Source organism: Lampetra fluviatilis, chromosome 29 (genome assembly GCF_964198595.1).
Source record: "Lampetra fluviatilis chromosome 29, kcLamFluv1.1, whole genome shotgun sequence".
Classification (NCBI taxonomy): Eukaryota; Metazoa; Chordata; class Hyperoartia; order Petromyzontiformes; family Petromyzontidae; genus Lampetra; species Lampetra fluviatilis.
The window spans coordinates 6,905,148-6,924,852 of NC_136303.1; the positions used below are offsets into that span (position 1 = coordinate 6,905,148).

A 19,705-nucleotide genomic window follows, 5' to 3' on the forward strand; every position below is an offset into this window, starting at 1 on the left:
GGCCATGCTTGCTCTTGAGCTAGGGTTTGCCACGTTTAGCTCCGAGCGATGAGTGACTCTACAATTAGTCCGTAGCGGGTAAGCGTTCGGACTGAAATGAAGCATCACGCTGGAAAACGCACTCCCTTCCCCCTCGTCCGTGGCTTCATTTGACCCGGCGAATGAACGCGCATCTCTCTTGAGCCCTCTGCGTAATCCTCACCATGGACGTAGAAAATCAATCTGAACAAAAAAAAACAACCCGTCATTAGGAACGATGGTCTGTGTACGCGTTGTGAGCTGGTCGATGGGTGTCATTGTCACTTGAATGCAACTACCGTTATGCAAATGTGCACTAGTTGTTACCAAAAAAATATATGCATAAAATTGCAAGATAATCAGCACAAGGAATAACCATTGCATATTGCATGAATGCTACGCTTAATCTATGCTCTGTATCGACAGTGTGCATGCGTGACCTGGCGTATGGGATGACGTATAATTGCCTAACGCTGCTGGGAAGAGTGGTTAAGTAACCTCTGCTTAATTTGCTGGGTATTTTGGGAAGAAATAAATAAATAATGTTGGAAAACCTTTATTGCAAGCGCCCAAGGGACCGAAAGAAGTGGTCTCAAGAGCGAATTGGTCTAAGCGTGAAAGCCCTCTGGATTAAAGACCCAGAGCAAGGTGCAGTCATAATACATTGACCAGGGGCGGCCCGTCCATATAAGCGAACTAAGTGGGGCGCCAATTTCAAGGAACAAAATCCAAATTCAAATCCAAATAAAATAACGAAGATGTCATTATTCAAATTCCCGTGCGCTTACAGAAAGAATGTGAATTGTAATTCATTTTCTCAACATGTCTGAGGATGTATTGGTTCGACAGACGGATGGACGGACAATCCGAATAATTACGCCTCTGTTTAAAAAAATAAAACGCTTACAAAAACATTGAACGGAAAACAGGGGGCAAAATGTTTCCCAGTTTACCAAAAATCTCAGCCTAGATCTGCCCTTGGTGTTTTGGGGTTTGGGGGCGCCGATTGGTTCGCCTCGGGCGCCAGTTGCTGGCAGTTCGTCTCGAGCTGCCCCTGACATTAACCACGGTAAACATGCCAACGTTGGGCGAACGTTGGCATGGGGATGGAACCCTCGGACCAACGATTGCCCACCATATTCATGTTCACTGGGACTGTGCTAAAAGCCTAATTGTTTTCATTCATGTTTGGTAAGACAGTATTTACGCTTGGAAGTCCTGCCTTATGTGATTTGCACTCGCTTGAATCGTTAAGATACAACAAAAAATACTTACCTTAAAAAAATCAGTGGTACATTTTAAAAACAAGCCCTCTGTGTTTGGAATTTGTGGGACTGCAGCCGGTATGAGGGCCACCCAAACCCAATGAAGCCTAAGTGATGCAGCCCATTACAAGCTAATATTGTAATGGTGTGTATTGCTCTGTTCTCCTATGCGGCATGATTACCAAAAAGCTCAGCCTTCCCATGTAGGCATTGTACTGTATTATAATTATTAAAACAATAAAAATAGCGATCTTTCTAACAAAAGGTACAAGTCATTGATCAGGAGATTGTTTTTTGTCAAGTGTCTGTCATAAGGAATGGTACACTCCAATCTTACACATGCTACAAAATGTACGTGCTGTGCTTTGCTTAGAGATTTGCGGGACATTATTGGAGGTGTCTGTCTGTTGCAGAGGTGTTTAATCCACAGAGGGATTTTGTGACTTCATTTTCCATTTTTCATACATACCAACAATGCAACGTATCTTCAAAATATACATACGGCAAGGGGGGGGGGTTGTTGGTCAATAAATCAAATGAAAACATTGCATTATACGAATATCTCTTGCCTAAAATAAAGTAATCAATCATATTATGGTGACAGCGTGGTGCAGTGGTATAACACGTGTGCCTCACAACGAGAAGGCCCTGGGTTCTATTCCTGACTTGGTCGCGTTCCTGCGTTGTTTGTATTTTCTCCCCCTGAGTATCTTCGCAGAACTAAAGAAACACAATGTAATTGTCATTGGCCAATAATTCCTATAGTCAGACAGATATTTAAAACAAAAATACCTGCAAATAACTCAATTCGGATGAGGGGCCGTCCATAAATGACGTCACGCACCTAGGGGGAAGGGGGTCAGACATTTGTGACGATGTGTGACGAGGGGGGGGGGGGGGAGTTTGAGAAATGTGACGTCACATCAAAATGCGCAACTTTAAATAAATATAGACAACACGTTCTACTTAAATAAATACACTTTATAATAAATGGTTTCTCCTACAACATCAGAGTGCAGCGCCACATTTATTACGCACTACAATGACAATAGTTTGAAGCGATTTGAAGCATGTTTTATTTTTTTTTGGGGGGGGGGGCAGAGCTTTGTGACGTCATATGAGGGGGGGGGGTCTGACTTTTTGTGACGCCGTGTGACGAAGGGGGGGGGTAAAAAATTGTCCAAAATCGCGTGACGTCATTTATGGACGGCCCCTTACACAGCAACAACATCGCCCCAGGCCGAGAAAACTTAGCAGGACCCTTTTGAAATGTTCACAACTTGCCACGGCGGCGAGATGTGAACTGCCTCGCCTGGTCTACAGGAAGTCGTGGGTTCCAACCCGACCCTGACGCCTGCTGTATATTTGGAGTCTGCACGTTTTCCCCGTGGTCGCGTGGATTTTTCTTCGGGTCCTCCGGTTTTTTCCCTCCACATGTAGAATCAACATCACGCGGTTAGAGTATTTGACTGCTATACATTTCCACGTGATAAGCCACTTCGTTGAGCTATCATTTGTGGGCGCTTCTGAAAAAAAGATCTATATAGCTTAGTAGGCCTTACCTGGAAAAAGAAAATAAAATACGATTTGATTTAAAGCTTTCGTGACTGCAGGGATTCATATTCTTGGTTCTTTCGGTAAAGTCACGTAGAAGGGAAATAATAAAATAATATAAAACAATCTTTATTAATAAAATAATACTATTTGTATAATTTCCCTTCTACGTGACTTTACCGAAAGAACCAAGAATATAAAAGAAAATACGTTTAATAATTTAGCTTTTAGGAATAAAAGCAATGAAAAACAGTGAGGCTTTCCTGGGTGAGCACGCTGATTCATAATAACGATATCAACCACACTGCCTTCTAAAAGCGCATCATTTCAGTAGCACTGGTCCAACTCAATCAAATTGTGGATCGCCTTCAACATTCAGTGTATCATCAGCAGAGTTGTGTATCGTCATCAACAGTCACAACTCTGTAGTAGGTTTTTACCCTTTCAACTGGTACAAAAACTGACACCTTTTTTACAAGGAGTCATGTTTGCATAGACCGCAATACCTGCAGTCATAATACAAACAAAAGAACATAACTCTGATAATGTGCACTGTCCTTAAAGTTGATTGATCCACACCCGAGACAGCTTTCCTTAGAGCCTAGTCTCATATGGGTTGGACCAGATGACGCCAAAAGGCGCACAACTCAAAGACAATGCACCATCAGAGTATGAGAGCTCGGGGCAAGTATCATATTTTTACTGGCAAATGAGGTTCCCATAATTATGCCTTGTATAAAGGTGTCAGTTTTTGTACCAGTTGAAAGGGTCAAAACCTACTACTATATTTTGCCACTGATAAAGGAGATGTCTCAGTCACAACTCTGCTTTGACGAGACCCATTTCGACGAATGTGCTTGTGTTGAGTCAATGCTGCTGAAATTACACACACTCCCAGAATGTGTAAAAAAAAACACGTTTTTTTTTATCTGAAGAAACAGAGAGATGTGGCAACGAGGCATTTTGTCCATTTGGCAGATCGATGCTTGCCATCGAGCGCAGCCAGGCCACGAGAGGGCGTAATAGCGGTCAGGATTGGTGTGAAATGACACTGGCACCTCATAATAGTACAGGGCGTTTTAAAAAGATGGACCCGATTTGAAATCGAGTAATACTCATGCTCATTTGTAACGCGCACAATTTCCACTTGCCCGAAGGCAGCAACTCTGAAGCGTGGATCGCAGCTCAGAGATCCGTTCAGTAACAGGCGAAAAAAAAATAGAGTTTTTTTAGGCAAAGAGTCAGCGCTGCACGTGCCTGGCACGGCGCGTGCCATCCAGCGGTTGCATCGTGTACGTCCAGCGCTCTAGTTAGTGCGGCATAGCATTTGGCGGTGACGCCTTTATATTACATGTGGAGGACCGCAGAGCTTGGAGAATTGTTGGCGAGCCTTTCCCGCTCGTCTGCGGTTCCTCCTCGCGCCTCTGACTCGCTCTCGCTCTGTACGACAGCGAGCTACTACTGTGCGTCGTTAACACTTGGCATCATTACGATCGTTATTTAGGCGGAAGCGTTGTGTGCGACCGAGGAATTGTTTCGTGGGAGAGACGGAACAATGGGGTCGAGCCGAAGCTGTGCGTGCTCGAAAGATGTTGACGCCAGTGCCTTCGCGTCGTGGCACTGACACGAGCCCGTGACGACGCGGCTCACAATGCGAAACCAGACGACACATAAGCCCACACTTTAACAGCAACAAAAAAGCAGAAGGTCTGCATTCCGCACTAAACTCTCGCACGGTGAATGAGAAATCCGACCATTGACAACGGCCGGTGATCACAACCACAGCACACACGACCACCAAAAAAAATAAAGCATTCAGCAGCAGATGCCAACGGGGACAGCCACGCAACGCGGCTTCTAAGACGCCCTCTGGCCCAGCTGTGTAAGGGGCGCCAGGAACTCGTCGGTTCCTCCCGCGTGGTTCATCCCACGGGGTCCCTCGTTCGACTCCGACCACGAACGCCCTCGGGGCCGTGAGGGGCAGGCGCTGGTGTTGCTGTGAGACTCGCGCAGAGGCCGGGTGGGAAGGTGAGTCGAGAAGGAACGCACGCACGCACGTGCGTGTGTGCGTGTGTCATTGTCACTTTGCATGTTACGCCGTGTCACCAGATGTTGTTGCTGACAGAGAGCGAACAGCGCAAAGTTGTTGGGCTAATTGGTTCGCGCACCGAAAGATACGGTCGTGGCTACGGCTACTGCTGGACACTGCCATGTATAGTGGCTTTAATGCAACATAGAATTCTACAACTGTTTGAGTATCTTTCGATTTAAAGCTTTCATGACTGCAGGGATTCATCTTCTTGGTTCTTTCGGTAAAGTCACGTAGAAGGGAAGTAATAAAATGATAAAAATAAAACATAATAAGATAATTATTTTATTGTTTTATTTTTTATCATTTTATTACTTCCCTTCTACGTGACTTTACCGAAAGAACTAAGATGTTTGAGTATCATTTTGATGAATGAACACGCTTTTTATCTTTCCACTCTCAATCTGTTTTTCGAGACTGTCTTATTTGACCTGTTATTCACAATTACCCCAAAGTTTGGGGCTGCTTCTCACTTTCCGAAGAGTCTTATAACCCAGAGAGGATGATGGTACCATCCTCTGCCGTTTTCATCTTAATCAAAACTTTCATATTAACAAAGCCACGTGCTAGCTTCTAAAGGTCTAATGATTTCCCGTCCCCCACCCTCGTAATTCGTGGAATTGTTATCTCATTACCACTGCCACCACTGCAACCTCTACAGTCATGACAGCCACCACGAACAACAACCACCACCATCACTTGCGACACGATCTCACAATCACATCAACCACAATCCCCCACCAGAGCCACAGCCAACTCCACCACCACCACCACCGCCGCCCGCTAATACCGTCGCCACCAACACCACCCCGAGCATCGTCAGTTCACCTCCACATGGGCCATCACCACCACTACCAGCAGCAGCAGCACTATCCCAGCAAACACTGTCACCACGAACAGATGAGGTCTCTCAACAGCCTACACGGGCTTCCGTGACCACTTAACCCCCATCTGCCCAACTTGAGAATTGGCCCTTGATAGAATGAGTCAGTGGATCTAACGTTATTTTTCAAAATGTGTAATTTGTGTATTAATTCATTACTTGGAAAGGGTCCTTGCCTATCAATAGTTTGCCTTTAGAAGCTAACCCCTTTCCTGATGACGACCGCTTGTGTTGCGATCGAAACGTCGTAGTTTTTTGTCATTTTCTTTGAACCTATCTACGTGACTTTACCGAAAGACCCAAAGAATCGGAATTCCTGCAGTCACGAAAGCTATAAGTCGAAATTTACTTTGCCTATAAGTTGAGCACAAACGGGAAGAAGGCATTACAGTCCACATTATTTATGATGTTGTAAGTGTTAAGTTGATGTGAATTTACTTTGTAGTTTGTAATTAAACACTCTTTGGTTCTTTCGGTAAAGTCACGTAACTTCACCGAAAGAACCAAAGAGTATGAATTCCTGCAGTCACGAAAACTTCAGGTCAAGATTGTAATTAAATAGAACACCATATAAATGTTTGGTATTAAACATTATAATACAATATATGACGTGTGCCAAATGTATGTTGCTTCGTAAGCCATTGACAGTCATTATAATTGCCAATTCTGTTTATTAGAGTCAAATGTATGCATCACGCTTTGCATTCGAAAGTAATAATAATGGATCATTATCTTTGACAACATGCATGAACATTTTCGCACCTCCAATTATCACAGTTGGCTACATACGGTGCGAAAGAAGTTCAATGTACACACATACACAATGAATGTGTTAAAGTTCTACATTTACAAAAGAGAGCACAACATGCTGTTTTGATATACCCCAAAGAATGCAAAAACACATCTAACATGAAACTATTTTACCAAAAATATCAAACGATCACTTCCCCCCTTGGCTATAACACCGTAAGTATTCTTGACCATCACTCATCATCCCTTGCTAAAACCCACTATCTTTTCTTCGCAGTTTGAATTATGTCCTTAACCTGCGATGTGTTCTCTAATCAAGAGCAGGTGGTAACGCGGTGATTAAAAATGTCCTACTTTGGGCACATTGGTAAATGGACAAAAAAATACGTGACAAAATTTTAATTGGCGACTCTTCTGTATTTGCGTCTCGCTTTCTCTCTCTCTGTTTGGAATGTGTCTCACCCCCAGCAGAGGGCAACCCTTCTCGTGAAAGTCGGCGTGCTTGGATCCACGACTTTCGCGAGATGCGACGCTTCCAAGTGCTGCCCCTTCTGCTGTCATCGCTGCTGTACACAGGCGAGAAATAACATCGGGCAAATCTCGATTTAAAGAAGGGAAATAATAAGATAATAAAAATAAAACAATACAATAATTCTCACGACGTTTCGGCCACAACGCAAGCGGCCGTCCTCAGGTGGAGAACAGGTCTGTCGCCGCGTATTTCCGACAGACCTGTTCTTCGCCTGAGGACAGCTGCTTGCGTTGTGGCCGAAACGTCGTGAGAATTATTTTATCATGTTTTATTTTTATTATTTTCTTATTTCCCTTCTACGTGACTTTACCGAAAGAACCAAGAAGATCGGGCAAATCGTTCACACGTTTTGGCCATTTGTCCGCAACGCCATCTCGCCGTCCATTCGCAGCACCGTTCAATCATCCACGCCGACTCAATGTGCCTCCTGCACATTTCAGGAGTGCAAATTGACTCTGTGTTTGTTTTCTCTCTGTTTAGCATTTTTGTGTTTTCATTTCTGCATCGCCGGTATTTTGTTCGTGACCGCCTGTATGGCATCCCCTGAAGACACGTTTGGTCATAATGGACTCTCGCCTGGTTGTTAGGACCTACTGCTTGCATTCAACTTGAGATGCGTTATGCACAACTGGCGCCGCGTAAAATAACCCAAGTAAAAGTAGAAGCATGTCAAGCTCTTTGTAAAACCACTGGTGGATTAATGCCTCGCCACGCTGATGTCATCGCTCCAACTCCGCGCGGGATGCCCTCTCTGGACAAGTTCACTAAATAAATCTAGATAGATATCGTATTGATTGAGTATATACGTGTGCAGTGCATTACAGTGAAGCATAGCCATTGCCAGGTGTGGCCACATTGGGAGGTACAGTAGAACAAGAGATGGCATTGCTATCTTAATCCGATCAGCAGTCAATCCAAATATTTGAGAGCCCTTCAATGGCCACTATTTGCCACACCCATGGCACAGAAGCAGCTCCTCTGCCTTGCATCAGTGGGCCTCAGGAATGCAGAGATTTAAAACGCCGTCAGGATTGGCCCAATAAATATCCTTTTGTCATCAGCATCTTCATCATCAGCACCGTCAATAATTATCTACTTCAGTAACCATACATTGCAAAAGAAAATGATCCTGTGCAGTGATAAACATTACTTGGTAAAGCAGCCGTGTTCTTTTATGGTCCAGCACTCACCGATTCTTTCCAGGCAATTCGTCACTGGCAGCCAGTCACCTCCTTGTCACTCTCCCATTGCTACTGTCATGATTACTGTTCATGTGAAATGCACTCATTGATGCATTAGTCTACCAGACTTTCTCATCCGTACTGTGTTCAACCACCACATTGCAAGTCACAAACTACACCCACTCACTCACCACACTGCAGGTCACGATAACAAAAATTCCCCATATACAGTAGATTCTCCTTAACAGGCTGTTGGGGCAAGTGCTGTTAGCGAGCACCTATGAAGGCTGGCACGGCACACGAGGGGGTGGGTGGCCAGCACCACGCTCGACCACCTTTGTCTCCCTAGTGGTGATGTTTACACACCGCACAAGGTGCTCATTTGAGGCTGAGTCGACCTTGGGGAGGCCCAGGACCGGTTTAGATAATCGTCACTGGTGTTGGCCATGAGCGGCAATCGCACCCAGGTCGCCAGGTTCATAGCACAGCGCGCTAACCGTTCCACCACCGCTCCCTACACGATAACAAAGACAAAGATCCCCCATATAGCCTTTAACAGATTGCTTCTTCCATTATACTGCTCCACTTTAGAATTCCCACCCATCATCTCTTTTGGAATTCTCATAACCTTGCTCAATTCAAGAAACATGTTTTACTCTTTATCTATTACAACTTTAATTGGGCTGTTTGTCGCTTGCAAATTAGCGTTTTGTGCTTAGCAAAACAAAATTACTATCATGACCTGTGTATAATTTTGTGAACATTCTCCCCCCATAATCTATCGCTTTAAACTATAAAACTATTACAACTATTTTTTATTTTACCAGGTAAGGCCCACTGAGCTATGCAGCTCTTTTCCAGAAGAGACATGGCCACAAATGATAGCTCAAAGAAGTGGCTTATCACGTGGAAAATTATAGCAGTAAAATACACTTAACTCGTGTTTCTAAATGTGGATGGAAAAAACAGGAAGACCCGGAGAAAAATCCACGTGACCACGGGGAGAACATGAAAACTACAAATATTCAGGCGCCACGGTCGAACTCACGAACTCGTGCAACCAGGCGAGCTCGTGAACGCCTCGCCACCGCGAAATGTTGACGATAGATCCCCTTGCACGTTCGAATTTGGAGCTCCAAATATCCCAGGGCCTGCTTGCCAGTGAGCCCAGATTTTGTAACATGTTTACCTTTTATTACATTTGAATCAACCAAAGAGTGTCAGGGTGAGATTTGTTGGCTGCTTTGTATTTTCTCTCAATATCAGATTTTTTTGTTTGTTAACGGTCTGAATCAAAGTAAGTGCGCTTGGGTAGAACGCGTCATGGCTATGAGGCAGAGGTCGCAAACGGGTTTTGATTCCTTACCTGTACCCGTACCCGGCCGCACCTGGGTCGCAAACGGCTACCCGTACCCGGCCGGGTACGGGCATCCGTACCCTACCCGATACCCGGCCGGGTACGGGTAGCTGGGTATCGGGTAGGGTACGGGTATCGGGTACCCGATTGCGACCTCTGGGATGAAGCCATGTTGCAGGCGCGGGTGGGTTGATTCTAGGAACTTGAATTGTGAGAAGAGACAAGACGTTGGGAAATGAGTGAAAACGTTGACTCACCAGTGACTCACGGCCTTCTCACTCATTGGTTGGGGTGAGTCACGTGCGGCTACCCGTACTCGTACCCGGCCGGACCAGGGACGCAAACGGGTATCCGTACCTGTACCCGGCCGGGTACGGGTAGCCGGGTATCGGGTAGGGTACGGGTATCAGGTACCCGGTTGCGACCTCTGCTATGAGGTACGACGGCTGGTGGTCAAGACTAACGATGGAGTGACAGTCAAAGGAGGAAATACATCCGAGCAGAAATCAAGCGGTGAAATCAGCCCGTGTGTTTATATCAGTAGGCCATGAGAGACGGCGACAGCTTGGGGGAGGCCTTCATCCAGCAGTGGATTGATCACGGCTGATGATGATGAAGGTGCTCAGATGCACACAGATCACTCTGTCGCTTCCGAATGGAGAGAATGTGACGATGTCTGGCTTCATGGACGCTGAGACATAAGAGATAGTGAAGTTTTGGGGATGCCTCTTCCCAGCAGTATACTCATCATGGCTGTTATTGCTGCTGCTGCCGATGATGATGATCAGTTGCACAGAGCACTGTGGGTCCAGACCGAGAGAACGTGACGACGTCCGGCTTCTTCATGGAACCCGAGCCGAGCCCCGGGGGCCTGAACGTCACGGCCGGGGAAGCCATCACCATCGTCATCGGGTGCCTCGTGGTGCTCGGCAGCAGCATCTCCCTGCTGCGTTACGCGCTGGTCAGGTCCCCTCGCCGGCCACGCGTCGGTACGTATCGCGCAGAGCCCCGCAACTACCCACGAGCGTGGGGAAGGCAGACCTGTTCTCCACCTGAGGACGGCTGCTTGCGTTGTGGCCGAAACGTCGTGAGAATTATTTTATGATGTTTTATTTGTATTTTTTTATTATTTCCCTTCTGCGTGACTTTACCGAAAGAACCAAGAAGATAGTTTATTTTAATTATTTTTTATTACTATTGTTTTTTATCTTTATCTTGACTTGCTTACTTTGTCTCTATTTTGCACTCCTATCGTTCGTGATCTTCCTTTTGTATTGGTTTGTTGTTGTAACTTGCTTACCCGCCCCTAATTCTGGGGAAAAAGAGCTCCACAACTGATCGAATTCCTCCGGCAGTCTGAATAAAGATTCAGGTGATGTATGGATATCAATTGAGCAGCGGCTACAAATACATTTCCTGAGTTTGATATCCTGATAGCTTCAGAGGGCAGCGAGTGAGAACATAATGCTCGTGCCCTCGGAGAAGGCTCGCAGTGGACATCAGTTCACACAGAGACCCATAGATTCACACAGAGAGCCATAGATTCACACAGAGACCCATAGATTCACACAGAGAGCCATAGATTCACACAGAGACCCATAGATTCACATAGAGAGCCATAGACCACACATAGACCCATAGACTCACAGAGAGCCATAGATTTACACATAGACCCATAGACTCACGTAAAGACCCATCGATTCACACAGAGGCCCATAGACTCACATCGAAGAGCTGTAGACTCACACACAGAGACCCAGAGGCTCACAGTTAACACAAACTCACGATATGTTCCATTGTTTCCCTTACGGAGAAAGCGGTTGAACTTCTAGCAGGGAGTTCAGTGAGCCTCCTGACGACGGTGTGGTGGTGGTGGTGGCGATGGTGGCGATCTGCGATGAGGGGTTTATTCAGGACGATGTTTTGCCTTCTCCAAATTGTTCCCCCACCGGTCTACGATGCTCCTCGGCGTGCCGCTGAGGTGCAAGGAATGAGTTTGGCCAGCCCCCCCCCTTCCAATTCCACCCCGCCCCCCTTTCTTCGTTTCCCTCCTATTTGCAGGGAAATGGCAATTTTAAATTAAAAAAAAACCCTTTCTTCTTCTTGGTTCTTTCGGTAAAGTCACGTAGAATGGAAATAATAAAATAATAAAAATAAATCTTTTTTTATTATTTCCCTTCTACGTGACTTTACCGAAAGAACCAAGAAGATGAATCCCTGCAGTCACGAAAGCTTTAAATCGAAAAAACCCCTTTCTCTTGTTGATCCTGCGAAGAGCTAGAAATGTGTGAGTTTGGTGGCGGTGGGTCCTCGCTTACTGCAGCTGCTGTTCGCCGCCAATGTCGTTACCACAAAAGGACGGTGTGTGCTTCCACACAGCATTTCTCACACACACACGTGCACGCAACAACCGCCATTCGCCACTAAGTGGCGGTGACGTCACCACGACGCTTGTGCCAGGCCAAGTGCACCTTGAGGCCACGTGAAGTGTCGAACGCCCGCTGGCAGGAGGTCACGGGGCAGACCCAGCAGGTGCCACGGGTCGACTGACCGAGATGACCGAGATGACTGGCTGATGCACCACCTTTGCCCCCTACTGTACCAACTTGCTGTGCTTTAGCCACCCGGCGCTCCGCTCGTTGTTGTGAGCGTCGCTCCTCCGCCCTCTGTTGTTGTTGTAGGGCGACTGCCTCCAACTGCCCAGTAGCGTCCTTCACGAGCCTCCTCCACTGAGGCCGATCTTGACACCGCTGGTACCAGTCATCGGCAAGTCCACTCAGCTCCACGTCCTCCTGTACTACATCACTCCATCTCTTCTCTAGCCCGTGCCGCGCCCGTTTAGCCCCCACACGTGCACACACGTGCACACACGTGCACGCACAGGGCACGGGCAGAACCTATTGGACCCTATCATGAATCACGTCCACTGTGTTGTGGGCTGCAATGATTTATACGGCGACTATATTAAGAAATGCAAACACATTTTGGTGGTGGGAGGGGGGGATTTCTTTTAATATTAAAATCACATCAACCCCCACCTACCCCCCCCCGTCCCAAAAAAACAGCGTTTTTGATAAGGCATGCATAACAAGGTTAACAAGACAATGAATGAAAAGGATTTATTTTTCAATGGTAGTACCATCTATGTATTTGAGCCACTCCAGGCAACGGTGAGATCATGGGGATTATATGAAATCCATTGACTGTACATTGCAAATGAATCCATCGATAACAACTGCAAAGATGTTGACAGTCTGCGCAGGGTTTAGCTGTGGTTGGTCACCGGCGTCTGTGTTTATTTGTTTCAATTGTGAGGAGGTCATAGGGTTGGTAAAAAAAAGAAGAGATTTTGACACCACAGAAGTTGAGCATCCACCTGAAAATAATGAAAATCTATCAATGCTGATGGAGCATCGCAACGGGAACGCCAGTGCAGGGCTGTAGAACAAAAGAGCGTTTCACAACACACAAGCGGTGTGCATAGCACTGCCTATCCAGACCTCCCGACTCAAAAAAACGAAATGCTGTTTGCTCATATACAACGTTCTTTTATTCTTTTCCGTTGCACTCCAGTATCCTCCCACACACACACACAAAACATAGCCTTGATGTTTGTTGTTGCTCTCCTTCTTTCAAATAAAGTAATTTGTCAGGCACAGTAAAGCAGAGCTCTCTTCAGGGCCATACAAGTGGGATGAGGGGGTGGGGTGCGGCGTGGAGGCACGACGGTTTGCCTGGGGCCCTAGATCAGAAATGGCCAATAGGACCAAGAGGGGCCTCGCAAGGGAGACAACATTCGTCATTTTACACAAGTGCCTCCAAAAAAGCATTAAGGTTGGCCTGATCCTCCTGAAAAAGAACTCAACACCCATTCGCATTGAACCTCCTGGGTAAACACATGTTGTTGTTTGTTTAACCAATGGACCTGCCGCGGATTGGCCACGTTGCTGTTGCCGCGTGTAACTCAGTGCCCAGGAAGGCGTCTCCCCACGCTCGCGATTCCCGGAGTTGGTGCAGCACGGAGCGGTGCTGTCGCGGTTATCGCGTAGCGCCAATGACAATAATCTGAACCAGTGTCGGAACTGAGTTCATCGCCACGGGGGAGACAAAGGCGGCCGGGCGTAGTCGCTGGTGACCCACCCCCTCGTGTGCCGTGGTGGACTTCATAGGTGCTACTCACTAAATAGCACTTGCCCCCAAAAGTATGTTAAGGCTACACGGGGGATCTTTGCATTTTGTCTTTTGCAGCACAGAGGAATCAGGAGCTCGCAGTGCCTCCTGCCTTCATGTGACCACTCAGCTGTCCGTGACCCCACATCGTCATCGTCGTCGTCACCGTCGTCGAAATCATCATCATCAGCCCTGTGATTAACATTGCACTTACACACGAGGGCATGCCTCCCCTGTTGTTTACACTTTCCATTCTTCCAGAGACAAACACTCGACGAAGCCAAGGCCCATGATTTATTCAACACAAATTGTGGACGTATACGCGGTCTAAATGCGACCGCATGTCAAGACTGTGGAAACAGTGAAACTAAATATACACCTTATTGGTTTTATAGTCTTAGGTTTTTTCGGTAAAGTCACGTAGGTGACGGTTCCACCTGAAGACGGAAGCTTGTGTTGCCTCCGAAACGTCGTGATTTTTATTTTATTTTTATTTTACTTTTATTAATTACAAATTTTTACCTACGTGACTTTACCGATAAAACCTAAGAATATGAATCCTTGCAGTCACGAAAGCTTCAAATCTAGAACCTTATTGGTTCTTTCACGTTATTAAAATGTGGCTAAAGCAGTGTCTGTGTCACTGACGGAGCCAGGGCAACAACAACAACAACAGACACCATTCACCACCAAGTGCTTGTGCCAGGCTCGGTACACTTTAAGGCCACGTGAAGTGTCGAAGGCTCGCTGGCAGGAGGTCACAGGGCAGACCCAGCTGCCATGTGCTGACTGACTGATATGACTGGCAGATGCACCAGATGTGCTCCCTACTGTGCCAATCTGCTGTTCTCACCTCCAGTTGTGTGCAAGCAAACGTGTGAGCGTGGTGGTGGTGGTGATGGGGGAGTTATCTGGGGGGGGGGGGGGGGAACTACCGCTTGTTAAAGTTCCGGATTGCGGGAAAGAGTTAGGAGATAGGCGTCACCCCCTGAAGCTGGCTCCCACCCCCACACGTCTCTCTCCTCACCACCACAGGGGTTGACAAGTCTTGGGACAGCGTCTCTTAGAAAAGGAGGCCTCGAGTTTCATGTCCCGGGCTGCATTTTTGTGCACATTTTTTGCAAGCTGTGTAGCCGGTTGGTCAACTTTAAGCACTGAACATTTGTTTCTGTGTCCGCACGTACAACAACAGACAGAAATTAACAAAACGCATTTTTTTTTCTCTTTGATAACTCAATATGGAAAGCAGATTCTCACACCCATTATTTTTTGTTTTAATTCAGCAGCATCCCTCGTGCCAAGGAGCTGCCGCGGTGGAAATGGTCAGCGCCCTGGACTTGCAACCCTCAGCACACCGGCTCGACTGCCACCTTCGTTGGCGGTGGCAGTCGAAACGGCGGTGCGGAGTTTCCTGAAAACCGCCTTTGTCCACCCAGCAGTGTGAATGGGGTCGCCTGCAGTCAGTCGATCGACGGGCCGCGGTTGGCTACGTACGGCGTGAAAGAAGTTCAACGTATTTACACCATTGGAACCTCATTTGCCAGTAAAAATATGATAATCGTTTTTTTACCCTTCTATCTGGCAACAAAACTGACACCTTTTGGCGTCATCTGGTCCAACCCATGTGAGACTAGGCTCTAAGGAAAGCTGTATCGGGTATGAACCAATCAACTTCAAGGACAGTGCACATTATCAGAGTTGTGTTTTTTGTTTGCATTATGACTGCAGGTATTGTGGTCTATGCAAACATGACTCCTTGTAAATAGGTGTCAGTTTTGTTGCCAGATAGAAGGGTAAAAAACCGATTATCAAGTTCAACGTAGATACGCGCATACATCTGGTTGGCGTGGGAAAGTTGGCCAGATGCCCTCTCGAGTCATCTCTGGTGGGAGGCTCTTTGTGCCAGCGGCGGCGTGAGCGATCAGTTGCAAGATTTGATCTTTTTGATCGATGCAATTGCTCTCTCAGCATGCTGTGTGTTCTCTTGTATGTTGTATGAATACTCTCCGGGGACGACGTGTAAAGCTGAATATTCATGAGTGCGAAAGTGTTGTACTACATCATGGGGAAAAAATATTCCAAAATTGTGTTTGTCGCTTGTTAAATTAATTGTATAAAATGTGTAAATAAACCACCTATTTAAACAACAATACATCGGCTGTCTGAAATAATCCGATAGCGTGAAACACAAAGCGTTGGCAGAGACACAACCAAAACACACTCGTCGCATTTGTCAACGCCACTGCAGCAAATATAATAGACGATTCAAGCAATGACCCTTCTTTAGACAAACTAAAGGCGCCAGGAAATAATTAAAACTATAAATTGAATTTCGTGGGAGGAAACACGAAACACACACACGTACGGTTAACATTCACGTGTGCATTTACTGTTGCGTTTACCACTCCCTTATCTGTTGCGTTTATCACTGCCCTCTCTGTTGCATTTACCACTGCCCTCTCTGTTGCATTTACCACTGCCTTCACTGTTGCATTTACCACTGCCCTCTCTGTTGGATTTACCACTGCCCACTCTGTTGCATTTACCACTGCCTTCTCTGTTGCATTTACCACTGCCCTCTCTGTTGCATTTACCACTGCCCACTCTGTTGCATTTACCACTGCCCACTCTGTTGCATTTACCACTGCCTTCACTGTTGCATTTACCACTGCCCACTCTGTTGCATTTACCACTGCCTTCCCTGTTGCATTTACCACTGCCTTCCCTGTTGCATTTACCACTGCCCTCTCTGTTGCATTTACCACTGCCCACTCTGTTGCATTTACCACTGCCTTCACTGTTGCATTTACCACTGCCTTCCCTGTTGCATTTACCACTGCCTTCCCTGTTGCATTTACCACTGCCCTCTCTGCTGCACTTACCACTGCCTTCTCTGTTGCATTTACCACTGCCCTCTCTGTTGCATTTACCACTGCCCTCTCTGTTGCATTTACCACTGCCCACTCTGTTGTATTTACCACTGCCCTCTCTGCTGCACTTACCACTGCCTTCTCTGTTGCATTTACCACTGCCCTCTCTGTTGCATTTACCACTGCCCTCTCTGTTGCATTTACCACTGCCCTCTCTGTTGCATTTACCACTGCCCTCTCTGTTGCATTTACCACTGCCCACTCTGTTGCATTTACCACTGCCTTCTCTGTTGCATTTACCACTGCCTTCCCTGTTGCATGTGCTGGTGCATTCACCGTTGCATTCAACTGGTGCTTTTGCAAGCTCGGCTGTGGCCCTGGTTCCCAGCACACACAGAAACACGTGTCATGATCAATTAGGAGCATGGCCCAAAGACGTCGCCTATTAAATATTATTAAGGCCGCAATTTTAATTCCGAATGTGTTGAGCGATTTTTTTTTTCGTTAACTGTGCTTGGGGCACCACTGCCAAGGCAGCTTCAACAAATAATTAGTTTTTATCGTGCAAATGAATAAGTTGAACAATGCGCCAGGCACACCAAGTCGTTGCAGGTACATCAATGAACAATGCAGTGGGAGTGGACATCCCAATGTGAATCGTGCAGGTCACAACAGATCCCAGCATTCCGGGGCGAATCGACATTCCTGAAGATACGTCGTCGAAGGTGGGATCGGGGGAACGCCATCCAATTAATTAAAAAAACACTTTAATTGGCGAACAATGGTTTGATCGAACCTGCATTGTGCTCCAACTCTCACGCCCTATGTGTTGAAGGGGAGGCTGCACCAAGCTATGTTGACTATAAGAAGGTGGAAGAAAGGGGGAGAGACTCAATCCCTCCAGAAACCCTCCCGATCTCAGTGAGCAGTGTGTGTTAGATTGAGTGAGTGGTGGATTGAGTGAGTGGTGGATAGTGTGTGTGTTGGATTGAGTGAGTGGTGGATTGAGTGAGTGGTGGATAGTGTGTGTGTTAGATTCAGTGAGTGGTGGACAGTGTGTGTGTTAGATTGAGTGAGTGCTGGATAGTTTGTGTGTTAGATTGAGTGAGTGGTGGATAGTTTGTGTGTTGGGTTGAATGAGTGGTGGACAGTTTGTGTGTTGTATTGAGTGAGTGGTGGATAGTTTGTGTGTTGGATTGAGTGAGTGGTGGGTAGTGTGTGTGTTAGATTGAGTGAGTGGTGGATAGTGTGTGTGTTGGATTGAGTGCGTGGTGGATAGTTTGTGTGTTAGATTGAGTGAGTGGTGGGTAGTTTGTGTGTTAGATTGAGTGAGTGGCGGATAGTATGTGTGTTAGATTGAGTGAGTGGTGGATAGTTTGTGTGTTAGATTGAGTGAGTGGTGGATAGTTTGTGTGTTAGATTGAGTGAGTGGTGGATAGTGTGTGTGTGTTAGATTGAGTGAGTGGTGTATAGTGTGTGTGTTAGATTGAGTGAGTGGTGGATAGTGTGTGTGTTAGATTGAGTGAGTGGTGGATAGTGTGTGTGTTAGATTGAGTGAGTGGTGGATCGTGTGTGTGTTAGATTGAGTGAGTGGTGGATAGTTTGTGTGTTAGATTGAGTGAGTGGTGGATAGTGTGTGTGTGGATTGAGTGAGTGGTGGATAATTTATGTGTTAGATTGAGTGAGTGGTGAGGAGTGTGTGTGTGTTATGTTAGATTGAGTGAGTGGTGGGTAGTGTGTGTGTTAGATTGAGTGAGTGGTGGATAGTTTGTGTGTTAGATTGAGTGAGTGGTGGATAGTGTGTGTGTTAGATTGAGTGAGTGGTGGGTAGTGTGTGTGTTAGTTTGAGTGAGTGGTGGATCGTGTGTGTGTTAGATTGAGTGAGTGGTGGATAGTGTTTGTGTAGATTGAGTGAGTGGTGGATAGTTTGTGTGTTAGATTGAGTGAGTGGTGGATAGTTTGTGTGTGGATTGAGTGAGTGGTGGGTAGTGTGTGTGTTAGATTGAGTGAGTGGTGGATCGTGTGTGTGTGGATTGAGTGAGTGGTGGATAGTTTGTGTGTTAGATTGAGTGAGTGGTGGATAGTTTGTGTGTTAGATTGAGTGAGTGGTGGATCGTGTGGGTGTTAGATTGAGTGAGTGGTGGACCGTGTGTGTGTTAGATTGAGTGAGTGGTGGACAGTTTGTGTGTTGTATTGAGTGAGTGGTGCATAGTTTGTGTGTTGGATTGAGTGAGTGATGGATAGTGTGTGTGTGTTAGATTGAGTGAGTGGTGAGGAGTGTGTGTGTGTTATGTTAGATTGAGTGAGTGGTGGGTAGTGTGTGTGTTAGATTGAGTGAGTGGTGGATAGTTTGTGTGTTAGATTGAGTGAGTGGTGGATAGTTTGTGTGTTAGATTGAGTGAGTGATGGATAGTTTGTGTTTTAGATTGAGTGAATGGTGGATAGTGTGTGTGTTAGATTGAGTGAGTGGTGGATAGTTTGTGTGTTAGATTGAGTGAGTGGTGGATAGTGTGTGTGTTGGATTGAGTGAGTGGTGGATAGTTTGTGTGTTAGATTGAGTGGTGGGTAGTGTGTGTGTTGGATTGAGTGAGTGGTGGATAGTTTGTGTGTTAGATTGAGTGAGTGGTGGGTAGTGTGTGTGTTGGATTGAGTGAGTGGTGGATAGTGTGTTGGATTGAGTGAGTGGTGGATAGTTTGCGTGTTAGAATTGTCGTGGCTTGAGCACGTGTGTTGATAGTATTTGGGGTCGTCGATCTGATTGGGCGGGTTAACCGGCTGGGTGGGTGGGGTGGAGGGGGATGGGTGTTTGTAAGTGGCTGGGGTGAGTGGAGGGTTCGCGTGTTTGCTGATTTGTGGAATCTGCCGGTGACATCACAGCCCCGGCAGAATCTCTTTAAATAGCGCGGCCCTGGGAGCCACTCCGCGTGCTGTGTGCCTTGTGGCGGACCTCTTCGCGTCTTCTTCTTCTTGGAGGAGGAAGCAGCAGCAGCAGCGTCGAGCAGGTGACGGCATGCCGCGGATTGCCACGTGTTTCAC

At 46.5% G+C, this 19,705-nt stretch overlaps 1 protein-coding gene across 1 annotated transcript in view; it reads left to right on the forward strand.

Moving 5' to 3' along the window:
• Positions 1 to 19,533: 19,533 nt before the first annotated feature.
• The window catches only part of LOC144942980 (uncharacterized), a 35,056-nt gene continuing 34,884 nt past the window's right edge, over positions 19,534 to 19,705 (forward strand). The window contains exon 1 of the mRNA XM_078870069.1: positions 19,534 to 19,671. The gene's annotated coding sequence lies outside the window, so the exon portion shown is untranslated. The remainder of the gene's footprint in view (positions 19,672 to 19,705) is intronic.